Below are 17,557 nucleotides of genomic sequence, written 5' to 3' on the forward strand. Positions count from 1 at the left end.
CTTGTAGTGTGTTGGGCAGTTTCTATATTGGCTGAGAGAAAGAACAGACTTGTTCAAGTCACAGATCCATTTGCATTTAAGCAATATAAGCATGTCAGTAGTGGATGTACTTGCTCAAACCTTTTGAAAGTTGAGCATTCACACTTGTGTATGTCAGCTATCTGTTAGCTAATGCATGAGGGAATTAGTTTTCGAAAAAAAAATCTTCGAGGCAATTCTTTCTCAGGCAGAGAGTCTGTATTCAGGCGAAGACTCACACACACATTCATATATATATATGTTTAATATATCCATGGCTGGATTTCAAATGTAACACAACAGACTGCAGCCAATGTGATGTTTTATAAATGTTTTAGCATCTCCCACTTGTCCTGACCACCAGTGGATGACCATATGAAGTGGGCCTTTGTAATTTGATATTGCCATCAGAGCTAAAGAGTTTTAAGAGGAGAGAAAGAGCATTCATTATATGCAAACTGACTGGATCTCACATGATGCTCAGCATGCTATGACACTACACTGCCAAAAACTTAGCTGACAGACATTATAGCATTCCCCATTCATCTATTTTGCTATTGGAAAGCTCTTAATATGTCATGTCAGTTAAGATGTACTGGATTGGGGAGGATGACCAAACCATACCATGTGGGCCTTTATGTGTCTTGAGAAGATTGACACACAAATAGCATATCAAAGCTTGAGACTTATATGTCGTGTCCAGATTCTATCCTTCCATAGGTTGGAAACATTGGCTGTGGCCTGGGTAGCTCAGTCGGTAGAGCATCAGACTTTTAATCTGAGGGTCCAGGGCTCAAGTCCCTGTTCAGGCGATGATATTGTTACTTTGCCACACAAGTGTGCGTGAGAAGTTTCTGGAAATACCTCTAGATCAAAGTAAGTCCAGAAACAGGACCATACTTCCTTAAACATTGCTGATTAAAGTGACCTTTCACATTTCTATCCATTCCCCCAGCTGTGACGTTGCAACTTGGCTATTATCCCAGGTAAGGCTAGCTACGCTTCTTGGCAATAATTAAACATCAAAAGCTTTCTTACTTTATAAAATCGACACTTCTGAGCCTAACCTTTTTGAATTAATTCCTGAGATTGTTCTCATAGCAATTTCATTACACATGGTGTAACGTACTGCGTTGAGCAATTTCAGTATTGGCTGAGAGAAGGAGCAGACTTGTTCAAGTCAAAGAATCCTTTTTCATTTATAGAACAGGAGCTTGTCAGTGGAGGATGTACTTGCTCAAACTTTTCCCTTTGATTCCTTTCGTAGACACTACCAACTGTGACCTTGAGATGCGTGAATGAAAGTTGATCATTTACACTTGCGGATGTGTGCCAACTGTTATCTAATGCATGAGGGAAGAAATTTTGGAACACCCTTCCAGGCAATTGTTTTTCAGGCAAAGTGTCTGTATTCAGTCTAGGACATGTGCGTGTGTTTAAGTCCTTGCCCTCGCCTTCATTCTCTGCAGTTCACTGAGAAATACCTTACACTGTGTAATGCCATGTCCTATTCGAGGGCCAAAACACCACCAATCTTGGTTATCAAAGACTCACTCCACCCTGACCACAGCCTCTTCTCTTAGACAGCATGACAAAACCACCATCGCAGCTTGAGAGCAAAAATCGAGCCTCTTAGAGTGTTAGAATGCTATTCTAACCATTTATGTTCGTTCTCCCTTTATGTACACAAAGTCCAGAATGCATCCATATGACATCAAAAGAGAAATCTTTTGGTAGCTGAACATCTCCAACTCATACAATGCGTTGTTTCTTGTTTGTGTCCAATGAACGTAAAAATTGAAACATTCACAACTGGCCATGTTTCTTGCCAATATGTTGGTGTTTGGACCTGTGGGCCTTTGTGATTCATTACACCTTGTGTACTTGTAGTGTGTTGGGCAGTTTCTATATTGGCTGAGAGAAGCAACAGACTTGTTCAAGTCACAGATCCATTTGCATTTAAGCAATATAAGCATGTCAGTAGTGGATGTACTTGCTCAAACCTTTTGAAAGTTGAGCATTCACACTTGTGTATGTCAGCTATCTGTTAGCTAATGCATGAGGGAATTAGTTTTCGAAAAAAAAATCTTCGAGGCAATTCTTTCTCAGACAGAGAGTCTGTATTCAGGCGAAGACTCACACACACATTCATATATATATATGTTTAATATATCCATGGCTGGATTTCAAATGTAACACAACAGACTGCAGCCAATGTGATGTTTTATAAATGTTTTAGCATCTCCCACTTGTCCTGACCACCAGTGGATGACCATATGAAGTGGGCCTTTGTAATTTGATATTGCCATCAGAGCTAAAGAGTTTTAAGAGGAGAGAAAGAGCATTCATTATATGCAAACTGACTGGATCTCACATGATGCTCAGCATGCTATGACACTACACTGCCAAAAACTTAGCTGACAGACATTATAGCATTCCCCATTCATCTATTTTGCTATTGGAAAGCTCTTAATATGTCATGTCAGTTAAGATGTACTGGATTGGGGAGGATGACCAAACCATACCATGTGGGCCTTTATGTGTCTTGAGAAGATTGACACACAGATAGCATATCAAAGCTTGAGACTTATATGTCGTGTCCAGATTCTATCCTTCCATAGGTTGGAAACATTGTCTGTGGCCTGGGTAGCTCAGTCGGTAGAGCATCAGACTTTTAATCTGAGGGTCCAGGGTTCAAGTCCCTGTTCAGGCGTTGATATTGTTACTTTGCCACTAAAGTGTGTGTCAGAAGTTGCTGGAAATACCTGTAGATCAAAGTAATTCCAGAAAAAGGACCCTACTTCCTTAAACATTGCTGATTAAAGTCACATTTCACATTTCTATCCATTCCCCCAGCTGTGACCATGCAACTTGGCTATTATCCCAGGTAAGGCTAGCTACGCTTCTTGGCAATAATTAAACATCAAAAGCTTTCTTACTTTATAAAATCGACACTTCTGAGCCTAACCTTTTTGAATTAATTCCTGAGATTGTTCTCATAGCAATTTCATTACACATGGTGTAACGTACTGCGTTGAGCAATTTCAGTATTGGCTGAGAGAAGGAGCAGACTTGTTCAAGTCAAAGAATCCTTTTTCATTTATAGAACAGGAGCTTGTCAGTGGAGGATGTACTTGCTCAAACTTTTCCCTTTGATTCCTTTCGTAGACACTACCAACTGTGACCTTGAGATGCGTGAATGAAAGTTGATCATTTACACTTGCGGATGTGTGCCAACTGTTATCTAATGCATGAGGGAAGAAATTTTGGAACACCCTTCCAGGCAATTGTTTTTCAGGCAAAGTGTCTGTATTCAGTCTAGGACATGTGCGTGTGTTTAAGTCCTTGCCCTCGCCTTCATTCTCTGCAGTTCACTGAGAAATACCTTACACTGTGTAATGCCATGTCCTATTCGAGGGCCAAAACACCACCAATCTTGGTTATCAAAGACTCACTCCACCCTGACCACAGCCTCTTCTCTTAGACAGCATGACAAAACCACCATCGCAGCTTGAGAGCAAAAATCGAGCCTCTTAGAATGTTAGAATGCTATTCTAACCATTTATGTTCGTTCTCCCTTTATGTACACAAAGTCCAGAATGCATCCATATGACATCAAAAGAGAAATCTTTTGGTAGCTGAACATCTCCAACTCGTACAATGCGTTGTTTCTTGTTTGTGTCCAATGAACGTAAAAATTGAAACATTCACAACTGGCCATGTTTCTTGCCAATATGTTGGTGTTTGGACCTGTGGGCCTTTGTGATTCATTACACCTTGTGTACTTGTAGTGTGTTGGGCAGTTTCTATATTGGCTGAGAGAAGGAACAGACTTGTTCAAGTCACAGATCCATTTGCATTTAAGCAATATAAGCATGTCAGTAGTGGATGTACTTGCTCAAACCTTTTGAAAGTTGAGCATTCACACTTGTGTATGTCAGCTATCTGTTAGCTAATGCATGAGGGAATTAGTTTTCGAAAAAAAAATCTTCGAGGCAATTCTTTCTCAGACAGAGAGTCTGTATTCAGGCGAAGACTCACACACACATTCATATATATATATGTTTAATATATCCATGGCTGGATTTCAAATGTAACACAACAGACTGCAGCCAATGTGATGTTTTATAAATGTTTTAGCATCTCCCACTTGTCCTGACCACCAGTGGATGACCATATGAAGTGGGCCTTTGTAATTTGATATTGCCATCAGAGCTAAAGAGTTTTAAGAGGAGAGAAAGAGCATTCATTATATGCAAACTGACTGGATCTCACATGATGCTCAGCATGCTATGACACTACACTGCCAAAAACTTAGCTGACAGACATTATAGCATTCCCCATTCATCTATTTTGCTATTGGAAAGCTCTTAATATGTCATGTCAGTTAAGATGTACTGGATTGGGGAGGATGACCAAACCATACCATGTGGGCCTTTATGTGTCTTGAGAAGATTGACACACAAATAGCATATCAAAGCTTGAGACTTATATGTCGTGTCCAGATTCTATCCTTCCATAGGTTGGAAACATTGGCTGTGGCCTGGGTAGCTCAGTCGGTAGAGCATCAGACTTTTAATCTGAGGGTCCAGGGCTCAAGTCCCTGTTCAGGCGATGACATTGTTACTTTGCCACACAAGTGTGCGTGAGAAGTTTCTGGAAATACCTCTAGATCAAAGTAAGTCCAGAAACAGGACCATACTTCCTTAAACATTGCTGATTAAAGTGACCTTTCACATTTCTATCCATTCCCCCAGCTGTGACGTTGCAACTTGGCTATTATCCCAGGTAAGGCTAGCTACGCTTCTTGGCAATAATTAAACATCAAAAGCTTTCTTACTTTATAAAATCGACACTTCTGAGCCTAACCTTTTTGAATTAATTCCTGAGATTGTTCTCATAGCAATTTCATTACACATGGTGTAACGTACTGCGTTGAGCAATTTCAGTATTGGCTGAGAGAAGGAGCAGACTTGTTCAAGTCAAAGAATCCTTTTTCATTTATAGAACAGGAGCTTGTCAGTGGAGGATGTACTTGCTCAAACTTTTCCCTTTGATTCCTTTCGTAGACACTACCAACTGTGACCTTGAGATGCGTGAATGAAAGTTGATCATTTACACTTGCGGATGTGTGCCAACTGTTATCTAATGCATGAGGGAAGAAATTTTGGAACACCCTTCCAGGCAATTGTTTTTCAGGCAAAGTGTCTGTATTCAGTCTAGGACATGTGCGTGTGTTTAAGTCCTTGCCCTCGCCTTCATTCTCTGCAGTTCACTGAGAAATACCTTACACTGTGTAATGCCATGTCCTATTCGAGGGCCAAAACACCACCAATCTTGGTTATCAAAGACTCACTCCACCCTGACCACAGCCTCTTCTCTTAGACAGCATGACAAAACCACCATCGCAGCTTGAGAGCAAAAATCGAGCCTCTTAGAATGTTAGAATGCTATTCTAACCATTTATGTTCGTTCTCCCTTTATGTACACAAAGTCCAGAATGCATCCATATGACATCAAAAGAGAAATCTTTTGGTAGCTGAACATCTCCAACTCATACAATGCGTTGTTTCTTGTTTGTGTCCAATGAACGTAAAAATTGAAACATTCACAACTGGCCATGTTTCTTGCCAATATGTTGGTGTTTGGACCTGTGGGCCTTTGTGATTCATTACACCTTGTGTACTTGTAGTGTGTTGGGCAGTTTCTATATTGGCTGAGAGAAGCAACAGACTTGTTCAAGTCACAGATCCATTTGCATTTAAGCAATATAAGCATGTCAGTAGTGGATGTACTTGCTCAAACCTTTTGAAAGTTGAGCATTCACACTTGTGTATGTCAGCTATCTGTTAGCTAATGCATGAGGGAATTAGTTTTCGAAAAAAAAATCTTCGAGGCAATTCTTTCTCAGACAGAGAGTCTGTATTCAGGCGAAGACTCACACACACATTCATATATATATATGTTTAATATATCCATGGCTGGATTTCAAATGTAACACAACAGACTGCAGCCAATGTGATGTTTTATAAATGTTTTAGCATCTCCCACTTGTCCTGACCACCAGTGGATGACCATATGAAGTGGGCCTTTGTAATTTGATATTGCCATCAGAGCTAAAGAGTTTTAAGAGGAGAGAAAGAGCATTCATTATATGCAAACTGACTGGATCTCACATGATGCTCAGCATGCTATGACACTACACTGCCAAAAACTTAGCTGACAGACATTATAGCATTCCCCATTCATCTATTTTGCTATTGGAAAGCTCTTAATATGTCATGTCAGTTAAGATGTACTGGATTGGGGAGGATGACCAAACCATACCATGTGGGCCTTTATGTGTCTTGAGAAGATTGACACACAGATAGCATATCAAAGCTTGAGACTTATATGTCGTGTCCAGATTCTATCCTTCCATAGGTTGGAAACATTGTCTGTGGCCTGGGTAGCTCAGTCGGTAGCGCATCAGACTTTTAATCTGAGGGTCCAGGGCTCAAGTCCCTGTTCAGGCGATGATATTGTTACTTTGCCACACAAGTGTGCGTGAGAAGTTTCTGGAAATACCTCTAGATCAAAGTAAGTCCAGAAACAGGACCATACTTCCTTAAACATTGCTGATTAAAGTGACCTTTCACATTTCTATCCATTCCCCCAGCTGTGACGTTGCAACTTGGCTATTATCCCAGGTAAGGCTAGCTACGCTTCTTGGCTATAATTAAACATCAAAAGCTTTCTTACTTTATAAAATCAACACTTCTGAGCCTAACCTTTTTGAATTAATTCCTGAGATTGTTCTCATAGCAATTTCATTACACATGGTGTAACGTACTGCGTTGAGCAATTTCAGTATTGGCTGAGAGAAGGAGCAGACTTGTTCAAGTCAAAGAATCCTTTTTCATTTATAGAACAGGAGCTTGTCAGTGGAGGATGTACTTGCTCAAACTTTTCCCTTTGATTCCTTTCGTAGACACTACCAACTGTGACCTTGAGATGCGTGAATGAAAGTTGATCATTTACACTTGCGGATGTGTGCCAACTGTTATCTAATGCATGAGGGAAGAAATTTTGGAACACCCTTCCAGGCAATTGTTTTTCAGGCAAAGTGTCTGTATTCAGTCTAGGACATGTGCGTGTGTTTAAGTCCTTGCCCTCGCCTTCATTCTCTGCAGTTCACTGAGAAATACCTTACACTGTGTAATGCCATGTCCTATTCGAGGGCCAAAACACCACCAATCTTGGTTATCAAAGACTCACTCCACCCTGACCACAGCCTCTTCTCTTAGACAGCATGACAAAACCACCATCGCAGCTTGAGAGCAAAAATCGAGCCTCTTAGAATGTTAGAATGCTATTCTAACCATTTATGTTCGTTCTCCCTTTATGTACACAAAGTCCAGAATGCATCCATATGACATCAAAAGAGAAATCTTTTGGTAGCTGAACATCTCCAACTCGTACAATGCGTTGTTTCTTGTTTGTGTCCAATGAACGTAAAAATTGAAACATTCACAACTGGCCATGTTTCTTGCCAATATGTTGGTGTTTGGACCTGTGGGCCTTTGTGATTCATTACACCTTGTGTACTTGTAGTGTGTTGGGCAGTTTCTATATTGGCTGAGAGAAGGAACAGACTTGTTCAAGTCACAGATCCATTTGCATTTAAGCAATATAAGCATGTCAGTAGTGGATGTACTTGCTCAAACCTTTTGAAAGTTGAGCATTCACACTTGTGTATGTCAGCTATCTGTTAGCTAATGCATGAGGGAATTAGTTTTCGAAAAAAAAATCTTCGAGGCAATTCTTTCTCAGGCAGAGAGTCTGTATTCAGGCGAAGACTCACACACACATTCATATATATATATGTTTAATATATCCATGGCTGGATTTCAAATGTAACACAACAGACTGCAGCCAATGTGATGTTTTATAAATGTTTTAGCATCTCCCACTTGTCCTGACCACCAGTGGATGACCATATGAAGTGGGCCTTTGTAATTTGATATTGCCATCAGAGCTAAAGAGTTTTAATAGGAGAGAAAGAGCATTCATTATATGCAATCTGACTGGATCTCACATGATGCTCAGCATGCTATGACACTACACTGCCAAAAACTTAGCTGACAGACATTATAGCATTCCCCATTCATCTATTTTGCTATTGGAAAGCTCTTAATATGTCATGTCAGTTAAGATGTACTGGATTGGGGAGGATGACCAAACCATACCATGTGGGCCTTTATGTGTCTTGAGAAAATTGACACACAAATAGCATATCAAAGCTTGAGACTTATATGTCGTGTCCAGATTCTATCCTTCCATAGGTTGGAAACATTGGCTGTGGTCTGGGTAGCTCAGTCGGTAGAGCATCAGACTTTTAATCTGAGGGTCCAGGGCTCAAGTCCCTGTTCAGGCGATGATATTGTTACTTTGCCACACAAGTGTGCGTGAGAAGTTTCTGGAAATACCTCTAGATCAAAGTAAGTCCAGAAACAGGACCATACTTCCTTAAACATTGCTGATTAAAGTGACCTTTCACATTTCTATCCATTCCCCCAGCTGTGACGTTGCAACTTGGCTATTATCCCAGGTAAGGCTAGCTACGCTTCTTGGCTATAATTAAACATCAAAAGCTTTCTTACTTTATAAAATCAACACTTCTGAGCCTAACCTTTTTGAATTAATTCCTGAGATTGTTCTCATAGCAATTTCATTACACATGGTGTAACGTACTGCGTTGAGCAATTTCAGTATTGGCTGAGAGAAGGAGCAGACTTGTTCAAGTCAAAGAATCCTTTTTCATTTATAGAACAGGAGCTTGTCAGTGGAGGATGTACTTGCTCAAACTTTTCCCTTTGATTCCTTTCGTAGACACTACCAACTGTGACCTTGAGATGCGTGAATGAAAGTTGATCATTTACACTTGCGGATGTGTGCCAACTGTTATCTAATGCATGAGGGAAGAAATTTTGGAACACCCTTCCAGGCAATTGTTTTTCAGGCAAAGTGTCTGTATTCAGTCTAGGACATGTGCGTGTGTTTAAGTCCTTGCCCTCGCCTTCATTCTCTGCAGTTCACTGAGAAATACCTTACACTGTGTAATGCCATGTCCTATTCGAGGGCCAAAACACCACCAATCTTGGTTATCAAAGACTCACTCCACCCTGACCACAGCCTCTTCTCTTAGACAGCATGACAAAACCACCATCGCAGCTTGAGAGCAAAAATCGAGCCTCTTAGAATGTTAGAATGCTATTCTAACCATTTATGTTCGTTCTCCCTTTATGTACACAAAGTCCAGAATGCATCCATATGACATCAAAAGAGAAATCTTTTGGTAGCTGAACATCTCCAACTCGTACAATGCGTTGTTTCTTGTTTGTGTCCAATGAACGTAAAAATTGAAACATTCACAACTGGCCATGTTTCTTGCCAATATGTTGGTGTTTGGACCTGTGGGCCTTTGTGATTCATTACACCTTGTGTACTTGTAGTGTGTTGGGCAGTTTCTATATTGGCTGAGAGAAGGAACAGACTTGTTCAAGTCACAGATCCATTTGCATTTAAGCAATATAAGCATGTCAGTAGTGGATGTACTTGCTCAAACCTTTTGAAAGTTGAGCATTCACACTTGTGTATGTCAGCTATCTGTTAGCTAATGCATGAGGGAATTAGTTTTCGAAAAAAAAATCTTCGAGGCAATTCTTTCTCAGGCAGAGAGTCTGTATTCAGGCGAAGACTCACACACACATTCATATATATATATGTTTAATATATCCATGGCTGGATTTCAAATGTAACACAACAGACTGCAGCCAATGTGATGTTTTATAAATGTTTTAGCATCTCCCACTTGTCCTGACCACCAGTGGATGACCATATGAAGTGGGCCTTTGTAATTTGATATTGCCATCAGAGCTAAAGAGTTTTAAGAGGAGAGAAAGAGCATTCATTATATGCAAACTGACTGGATCTCACATGATGCTCAGCATGCTATGACACTACACTGCCAAAAACTTAGCTGACAGACATTATAGCATTCCCCATTCATCTATTTTGCTATTGGAAAGCTCTTAATATGTCATGTCAGTTAAGATGTACTGGATTGGGGAGGATGACCAAACCATACCATGTGGGCCTTTATGTGTCTTGAGAAGATTGACACACAGATAGCATATCAAAGCTTGAGACTTATATGTCGTGTCCAGATTCTATCCTTCCATAGGTTGGAAACATTGTCTGTGGCCTGGGTAGCTCAGTCGGTAGAGCATCAGACTTTTAATCTGAGGGTCCAGGGTTCAAGTCCCTGTTCAGGCGTTGATATTGTTACTTTGCCACTAAAGTGTGTGTCAGAAGTTGCTGGAAATACCTGTAGATCAAAGTAATTCCAGAAAAAGGACCCTACTTCCTTAAACATTGCTGATTAAAGTCACATTTCACATTTCTATCCATTCCCCCAGCTGTGACGATGCAACTTGGCTATTATCCCAGGTAAGGCTAGCTACGCTTCTTGGCAATAATTAAACATCAAAAGCTTTCTCACTTTATAAAATCGACACTTCTGAGCCTAACCTTTTTGAATTAATTCCTGAGATTGTTCTCATAGCAATTTCATTACACATGGTGTAACGTACTGCGTTGAGCAATTTCAGTATTGGCTGAGAGAAGGAGCAGACTTGTTCAAGTCAAAGAATCCTTTTTCATTTATAGAACAGGAGCTTGTCAGTGGAGGATGTACTTGCTCAAACTTTTCCCTTTGATTCCTTTCGTAGACACTACCAACTGTGACCTTGAGATGCGTGAATGAAAGTTGATCATTTACACTTGCGGATGTGTGCCAACTGTTATCTAATGCATGAGGGAAGAAATTTTGGAACACCCTTCCAGGCAATTGTTTTTCAGGCAAAGTGTCTGTATTCAGTCTAGGACATGTGCGTGTGTTTAAGTCCTTGCCCTCGCCTTCATTCTCTGCAGTTCACTGAGAAATACCTTACACTGTGTAATGCCATGTCCTATTCGAGGGCCAAAACACCACCAATCTTGGTTATCAAAGACTCACTCCACCCTGACCACAGCCTCTTCTCTTAGACAGCATGACAAAACCACCATCGCAGCTTGAGAGCAAAAATCGAGCCTCTTAGAATGTTAGAATGCTATTCTAACCATTTATGTTCGTTCTCCCTTTATGTACACAAAGTCCAGAATGCATCCATATGACATCAAAAGAGAAATCTTTTGGTAGCTGAACATCTCCAACTCGTACAATGCGTTGTTTCTTGTTTGTGTCCAATGAACGTAAAAATTGAAACATTCACAACTGGCCATGTTTCTTGCCAATATGTTGGTGTTTGGACCTGTGGGCCTTTGTGATTCATTACACCTTGTGTACTTGTAGTGTGTTGGGCAGTTTCTATATTGGCTGAGAGAAGGAACAGACTTGTTCAAGTCACAGATCCATTTGCATTTAAGCAATATAAGCATGTCAGTAGTGGATGTACTTGCTCAAACCTTTTGAAAGTTGAGCATTCACACTTGTGTATGTCAGCTATCTGTTAGCTAATGCATGAGGGAATTAGTTTTCGAAAAAAAAATCTTCGAGGCAATTCTTTCTCAGGCAGAGAGTCTGTATTCAGGCGAAGACTCACACACACATTCATATATATATATGTTTAATATATCCATGGCTGGATTTCAAATGTAACACAACAGACTGCAGCCAATGTGATGTTTTATAAATGTTTTAGCATCTCCCACTTGTCCTGACCACCAGTGGATGACCATATGAAGTGGGCCTTTGTAATTTGATATTGCCATCAGAGCTAAAGAGTTTTAATAGGAGAGAAAGAGCATTCATTATATGCAATCTGACTGGATCTCACATGATGCTCAGCATGCTATGACACTACACTGCCAAAAACTTAGCTGACAGACATTATAGCATTCCCCATTCATCTATTTTGCTATTGGAAAGCTCTTAATATGTCATGTCAGTTAAGATGTACTGGATTGGGGAGGATGACCAAACCATACCATGTGGGCCTTTATGTGTCTTGAGAAAATTGACACACAAATAGCATATCAAAGCTTGAGACTTATATGTCGTGTCCAGATTCTATCCTTCCATAGGTTGGAAACATTGGCTGTGGTCTGGGTAGCTCAGTCGGTAGAGCATCAGACTTTTAATCTGAGGGTCCAGGGCTCAAGTCCCTGTTCAGGCGATGATATTGTTACTTTGCCACACAAGTGTGCGTGAGAAGTTTCTGGAAATACCTCTAGATCAAAGTAAGTCCAGAAACAGGACCATACTTCCTTAAACATTGCTGATTAAAGTGACCTTTCACATTTCTATCCATTCCCCCAGCTGTGACGTTGCAACTTGGCTATTATCCCAGGTAAGGCTAGCTACGCTTCTTGGCTATAATTAAACATCAAAAGCTTTCTTACTTTATAAAATCAACACTTCTGAGCCTAACCTTTTTGAATTAATTCCTGAGATTGTTCTCATAGCAATTTCATTACACATGGTGTAACGTACTGCGTTGAGCAATTTCAGTATTGGCTGAGAGAAGGAGCAGACTTGTTCAAGTCAAAGAATCCTTTTTCATTTATAGAACAGGAGCTTGTCAGTGGAGGATGTACTTGCTCAAACTTTTCCCTTTGATTCCTTTCGTAGACACTACCAACTGTGACCTTGAGATGCGTGAATGAAAGTTGATCATTTACACTTGCGGATGTGTGCCAACTGTTATCTAATGCATGAGGGAAGAAATTTTGGAACACCCTTCCAGGCAATTGTTTTTCAGGCAAAGTGTCTGTATTCAGTCTAGGACATGTGCGTGTGTTTAAGTCCTTGCCCTCGCCTTCATTCTCTGCAGTTCACTGAGAAATACCTTACACTGTGTAATGCCATGTCCTATTCGAGGGCCAAAACACCACCAATCTTGGTTATCAAAGACTCACTCCACCCTGACCACAGCCTCTTCTCTTAGACAGCATGACAAAACCACCATCGCAGCTTGAGAGCAAAAATCGAGCCTCTTAGAATGTTAGAATGCTATTCTAACCATTTATGTTCGTTCTCCCTTTATGTACACAAAGTCCAGAATGCATCCATATGACATCAAAAGAGAAATCTTTTGGTAGCTGAACATCTCCAACTCGTACAATGCGTTGTTTCTTGTTTGTGTCCAATGAACGTAAAAATTGAAACATTCACAACTGGCCATGTTTCTTGCCAATATGTTGGTGTTTGGACCTGTGGGCCTTTGTGATTCATTACACCTTGTGTACTTGTAGTGTGTTGGGCAGTTTCTATATTGGCTGAGAGAAGGAACAGACTTGTTCAAGTCACAGATCCATTTGCATTTAAGCAATATAAGCATGTCAGTAGTGGATGTACTTGCTCAAACCTTTTGAAAGTTGAGCATTCACACTTGTGTATGTCAGCTATCTGTTAGCTAATGCATGAGGGAATTAGTTTTCGAAAAAAAAATCTTCGAGGCAATTCTTTCTCAGGCAGAGAGTCTGTATTCAGGCGAAGACTCACACACACATTCATATATATATATGTTTAATATATCCATGGCTGGATTTCAAATGTAACACAACAGACTGCAGCCAATGTGATGTTTTATAAATGTTTTAGCATCTCCCACTTGTCCTGACCACCAGTGGATGACCATATGAAGTGGGCCTTTGTAATTTGATATTGCCATCAGAGCTAAAGAGTTTTAAGAGGAGAGAAAGAGCATTCATTATATGCAAACTGACTGGATCTCACATGATGCTCAGCATGCTATGACACTACACTGCCAAAAACTTAGCTGACAGACATTATAGCATTCCCCATTCATCTATTTTGCTATTGGAAAGCTCTTAATATGTCATGTCAGTTAAGATGTACTGGATTGGGGAGGATGACCAAACCATACCATGTGGGCCTTTATGTGTCTTGAGAAGATTGACACACAAATAGCATATCAAAGCTTGAGACTTATATGTCGTGTCCAGATTCTATCCTTCCATAGGTTGGAAACATTGGCTGTGGCCTGGGTAGCTCAGTCGGTAGAGCATCAGACTTTTAATCTGAGGGTCCAGGGCTCAAGTCCCTGTTCAGGCGATGATATTGTTACTTTGCCACACAAGTGTGCGTGAGAAGTTTCTGGAAATACCTCTAGATCAAAGTAAGTCCAGAAACAGGACCATACTTCCTTAAACATTGCTGATTAAAGTGACCTTTCACATTTCTATCCATTCCCCCAGCTGTGACGTTGCAACTTGGCTATTATCCCAGGTAAGGCTAGCTACGCTTCTTGGCAATAATTAAACATCAAAAGCTTTCTTACTTTATAAAATCGACACTTCTGAGCCTAACCTTTTTGAATTAATTCCTGAGATTGTTCTCATAGCAATTTCATTACACATGGTGTAACGTACTGCGTTGAGCAATTTCAGTATTGGCTGAGAGAAGGAGCAGACTTGTTCAAGTCAAAGAATCCTTTTTCATTTATAGAACAGGAGCTTGTCAGTGGAGGATGTACTTGCTCAAACTTTTCCCTTTGATTCCTTTCGTAGACACTACCAACTGTGACCTTGAGATGCGTGAATGAAAGTTGATCATTTACACTTGCGGATGTGTGCCAACTGTTATCTAATGCATGAGGGAAGAAATTTTGGAACACCCTTCCAGGCAATTGTTTTTCAGGCAAAGTGTCTGTATTCAGTCTAGGACATGTGCGTGTGTTTAAGTCCTTGCCCTCGCCTTCATTCTCTGCAGTTCACTGAGAAATACCTTACACTGTGTAATGCCATGTCCTATTCGAGGGCCAAAACACCACCAATCTTGGTTATCAAAGACTCACTCCACCCTGACCACAGCCTCTTCTCTTAGACAGCATGACAAAACCACCATCGCAGCTTGAGAGCAAAAATCGAGCCTCTTAGAATGTTAGAATGCTATTCTAACCATTTATGTTCGTTCTCCCTTTATGTACACAAAGTCCAGAATGCATCCATATGACATCAAAAGAGAAATCTTTTGGTAGCTGAACATCTCCAACTCATACAATGCGTTGTTTCTTGTTTGTGTCCAATGAACGTAAAAATTGAAACATTCACAACTGGCCATGTTTCTTGCCAATATGTTGGTGTTTGGACCTGTGGGCCTTTGTGATTCATTACACCTTGTGTACTTGTAGTGTGTTGGGCAGTTTCTATATTGGCTGAGAGAAGCAACAGACTTGTTCAAGTCACAGATCCATTTGCATTTAAGCAATATAAGCATGTCAGTAGTGGATGTACTTGCTCAAACCTTTTGAAAGTTGAGCATTCACACTTGTGTATGTCAGCTATCTGTTAGCTAATGCATGAGGGAATTAGTTTTCGAAAAAAAAATCTTCGAGGCAATTCTTTCTCAGACAGAGAGTCTGTATTCAGGCGAAGACTCACACACACATTCATATATATATATGTTTAATATATCCATGGCTGGATTTCAAATGTAACACAACAGACTGCAGCCAATGTGATGTTTTATAAATGTTTTAGCATCTCCCACTTGTCCTGACCACCAGTGGATGACCATATGAAGTGGGCCTTTGTAATTTGATATTGCCATCAGAGCTAAAGAGTTTTAAGAGGAGAGAAAGAGCATTCATTATATGCAAACTGACTGGATCTCACATGATGCTCAGCATGCTATGACACTACACTGCCAAAAACTTAGCTGACAGACATTATAGCATTCCCCATTCATCTATTTTGCTATTGGAAAGCTCTTAATATGTCATGTCAGTTAAGATGTACTGGATTGGGGAGGATGACCAAACCATACCATGTGGGCCTTTATGTGTCTTGAGAAGATTGACACACAGATAGCATATCAAAGCTTGAGACTTATATGTCGTGTCCAGATTCTATCCTTCCATAGGTTGGAAACATTGTCTGTGGCCTGGGTAGCTCAGTCGGTAGAGCATCATACTTTTAATCTGAGGGTCCAGGGCTCAAGTCCCTGTTCAGGCGATGATATTGTTACTTTGCCACACAAGTGTGCGTGAGAAGTTTCTGGAAATACCTCTAGATCAAAGTAAGTCCAGAAACAGGACCATACTTCCTTAAACATTGCTGATTAAAGTGACCTTTCACATTTCTATCCATTCCCCCAGCTGTGACGTTGCAACTTGGCTATTATCCCAGGTAAGGCTAGCTACGCTTCTTGGCTATAATTAAACATCAAAAGCTTTCTTACTTTATAAAATCGACACTTCTGAGCCTAACCTTTTTGAATTAATTCCTGAGATTGTTCTCATAGCAATTTCATTACACATGGTGTAACGTACTGCGTTGAGCAATTTCAGTATTGGCTGAGAGAAGGAGCAGACTTGTTCAAGTCAAAGAATCCTTTTTCATTTATAGAACAGGAGCTTGTCAGTGGAGGATGTACTTGCTCAAACTTTTCCCTTTGATTCCTTTCGTAGACACTACCAACTGTGACCTTGAGATGCGTGAATGAAAGTTGATCATTTACACTTGCGGATGTGTGCCAACTGTTATCTAATGCATGAGGGAAGAAATTTTGGAACACCCTTCCAGGCAATTGTTTTTCAGGCAAAGTGTCTGTATTCAGTCTAGGACATGTGCGTGTGTTTAAGTCCTTGCCCTCGCCTTCATTCTCTGCAGTTCACTGAGAAATACCTTACACTGTGTAATGCCATGTCCTATTCGAGGGCCAAAACACCACCAATCTTGGTTATCAAAGACTCACTCCACCCTGACCACAGCCTCTTCTCTTAGACAGCATGACAAAACCACCATCGCAGCTTGAGAGCAAAAATCGAGCCTCTTAGAATGTTAGAATGCTATTCTAACCATTTATGTTCGTTCTCCCTTTATGTACACAAAGTCCAGAATGCATCCATATGACATCAAAAGAGAAATCTTTTGGTAGCTGAACATCTCCAACTCGTACAATGCGTTGTTTCTTGTTTGTGTCCAATGAACGTAAAAATTGAAACATTCACAACTGGCCATGTTTCTTGCCAATATGTTGGTGTTTGGACCTGTGGGCCTTTGTGATTCATTACACCTTGTGTACTTGTAGTGTGTTGGGCAGTTTCTATATTGGCTGAGAGAAGCAACAGACTTGTTCAAGTCACAGATCCATTTGCATTTAAGCAATATAAGCATGTCAGAAGTGGATGTACTTGCTCAAACCTTTTGAAAGTTGAGCATTCACACTTGTGTATGTCAGCTATCTGTTAGCTAATGCATGAGGGAATTAGTTTTCGAAAAAAAAATCTTCGAGGCAATTCTTTCTCAGACAGAGAGTCTGTATTCAGGCGAAGACTCACACACACATTCATATATATATATGTTTAATATATCCATGGCTGGATTTCAAATGTAACACAACAGACTGCAGCCAATGTGATGTTTTATAAATGTTTTAGCATCTCCCACTTGTCCTGACCACCAGTGGATGACCATATGAAGTGGGCCTTTGTAATTTGATATTGCCATCAGAGCTAAAGAGTTTTAAGAG

The 17,557-nt window shown here is 40.4% G+C and overlaps 9 non-coding genes across 9 annotated transcripts; all 9 read left to right on the forward strand.

Moving 5' to 3' along the window:
• Positions 1-757: 757 nt before the first annotated feature.
• On the forward strand, positions 758-830 carry trnak-uuu (transfer RNA lysine (anticodon UUU)). Its single transcript has one exon. It is a non-coding gene; the product is annotated as a tRNA-Lys (tRNA).
• A 1,828-nt stretch (positions 831-2,658) lies between these two features.
• On the forward strand, positions 2,659-2,731 carry trnak-uuu (transfer RNA lysine (anticodon UUU)). Its single transcript has one exon. It is a non-coding gene; the product is annotated as a tRNA-Lys (tRNA).
• A 1,828-nt stretch (positions 2,732-4,559) lies between these two features.
• On the forward strand, positions 4,560-4,632 carry trnak-uuu (transfer RNA lysine (anticodon UUU)). The gene has a single exon. It is a non-coding gene; the product is annotated as a tRNA-Lys (tRNA).
• Positions 4,633-6,460: 1,828 nt separating this feature from the next.
• On the forward strand, positions 6,461-6,533 carry trnak-uuu (transfer RNA lysine (anticodon UUU)). Its single transcript has one exon. It is a non-coding gene; the product is annotated as a tRNA-Lys (tRNA).
• A 1,828-nt stretch (positions 6,534-8,361) lies between these two features.
• trnak-uuu (transfer RNA lysine (anticodon UUU)) lies at positions 8,362-8,434 on the forward strand. Its single transcript has one exon. It is a non-coding gene; the product is annotated as a tRNA-Lys (tRNA).
• A 1,828-nt stretch (positions 8,435-10,262) lies between these two features.
• Positions 10,263-10,335, forward strand: trnak-uuu (transfer RNA lysine (anticodon UUU)). The gene has a single exon. It is a non-coding gene; the product is annotated as a tRNA-Lys (tRNA).
• Positions 10,336-12,163: 1,828 nt separating this feature from the next.
• trnak-uuu (transfer RNA lysine (anticodon UUU)) lies at positions 12,164-12,236 on the forward strand. The gene has a single exon. It is a non-coding gene; the product is annotated as a tRNA-Lys (tRNA).
• Positions 12,237-14,064: 1,828 nt separating this feature from the next.
• Positions 14,065-14,137, forward strand: trnak-uuu (transfer RNA lysine (anticodon UUU)). The gene has a single exon. It is a non-coding gene; the product is annotated as a tRNA-Lys (tRNA).
• Positions 14,138-15,965: 1,828 nt separating this feature from the next.
• On the forward strand, positions 15,966-16,038 carry trnak-uuu (transfer RNA lysine (anticodon UUU)). The gene has a single exon. It is a non-coding gene; the product is annotated as a tRNA-Lys (tRNA).
• The last annotated feature ends 1,519 nt before the right edge of the window (positions 16,039-17,557 follow it).

Source organism: Electrophorus electricus, chromosome 5 (assembly GCF_041902795.1).
Source record: "Electrophorus electricus isolate QZ-2024a chromosome 5, ASM4190279v1, whole genome shotgun sequence".
In the NCBI taxonomy this organism is placed as follows: Eukaryota; Metazoa; Chordata; class Actinopteri; order Gymnotiformes; family Gymnotidae; genus Electrophorus; species Electrophorus electricus.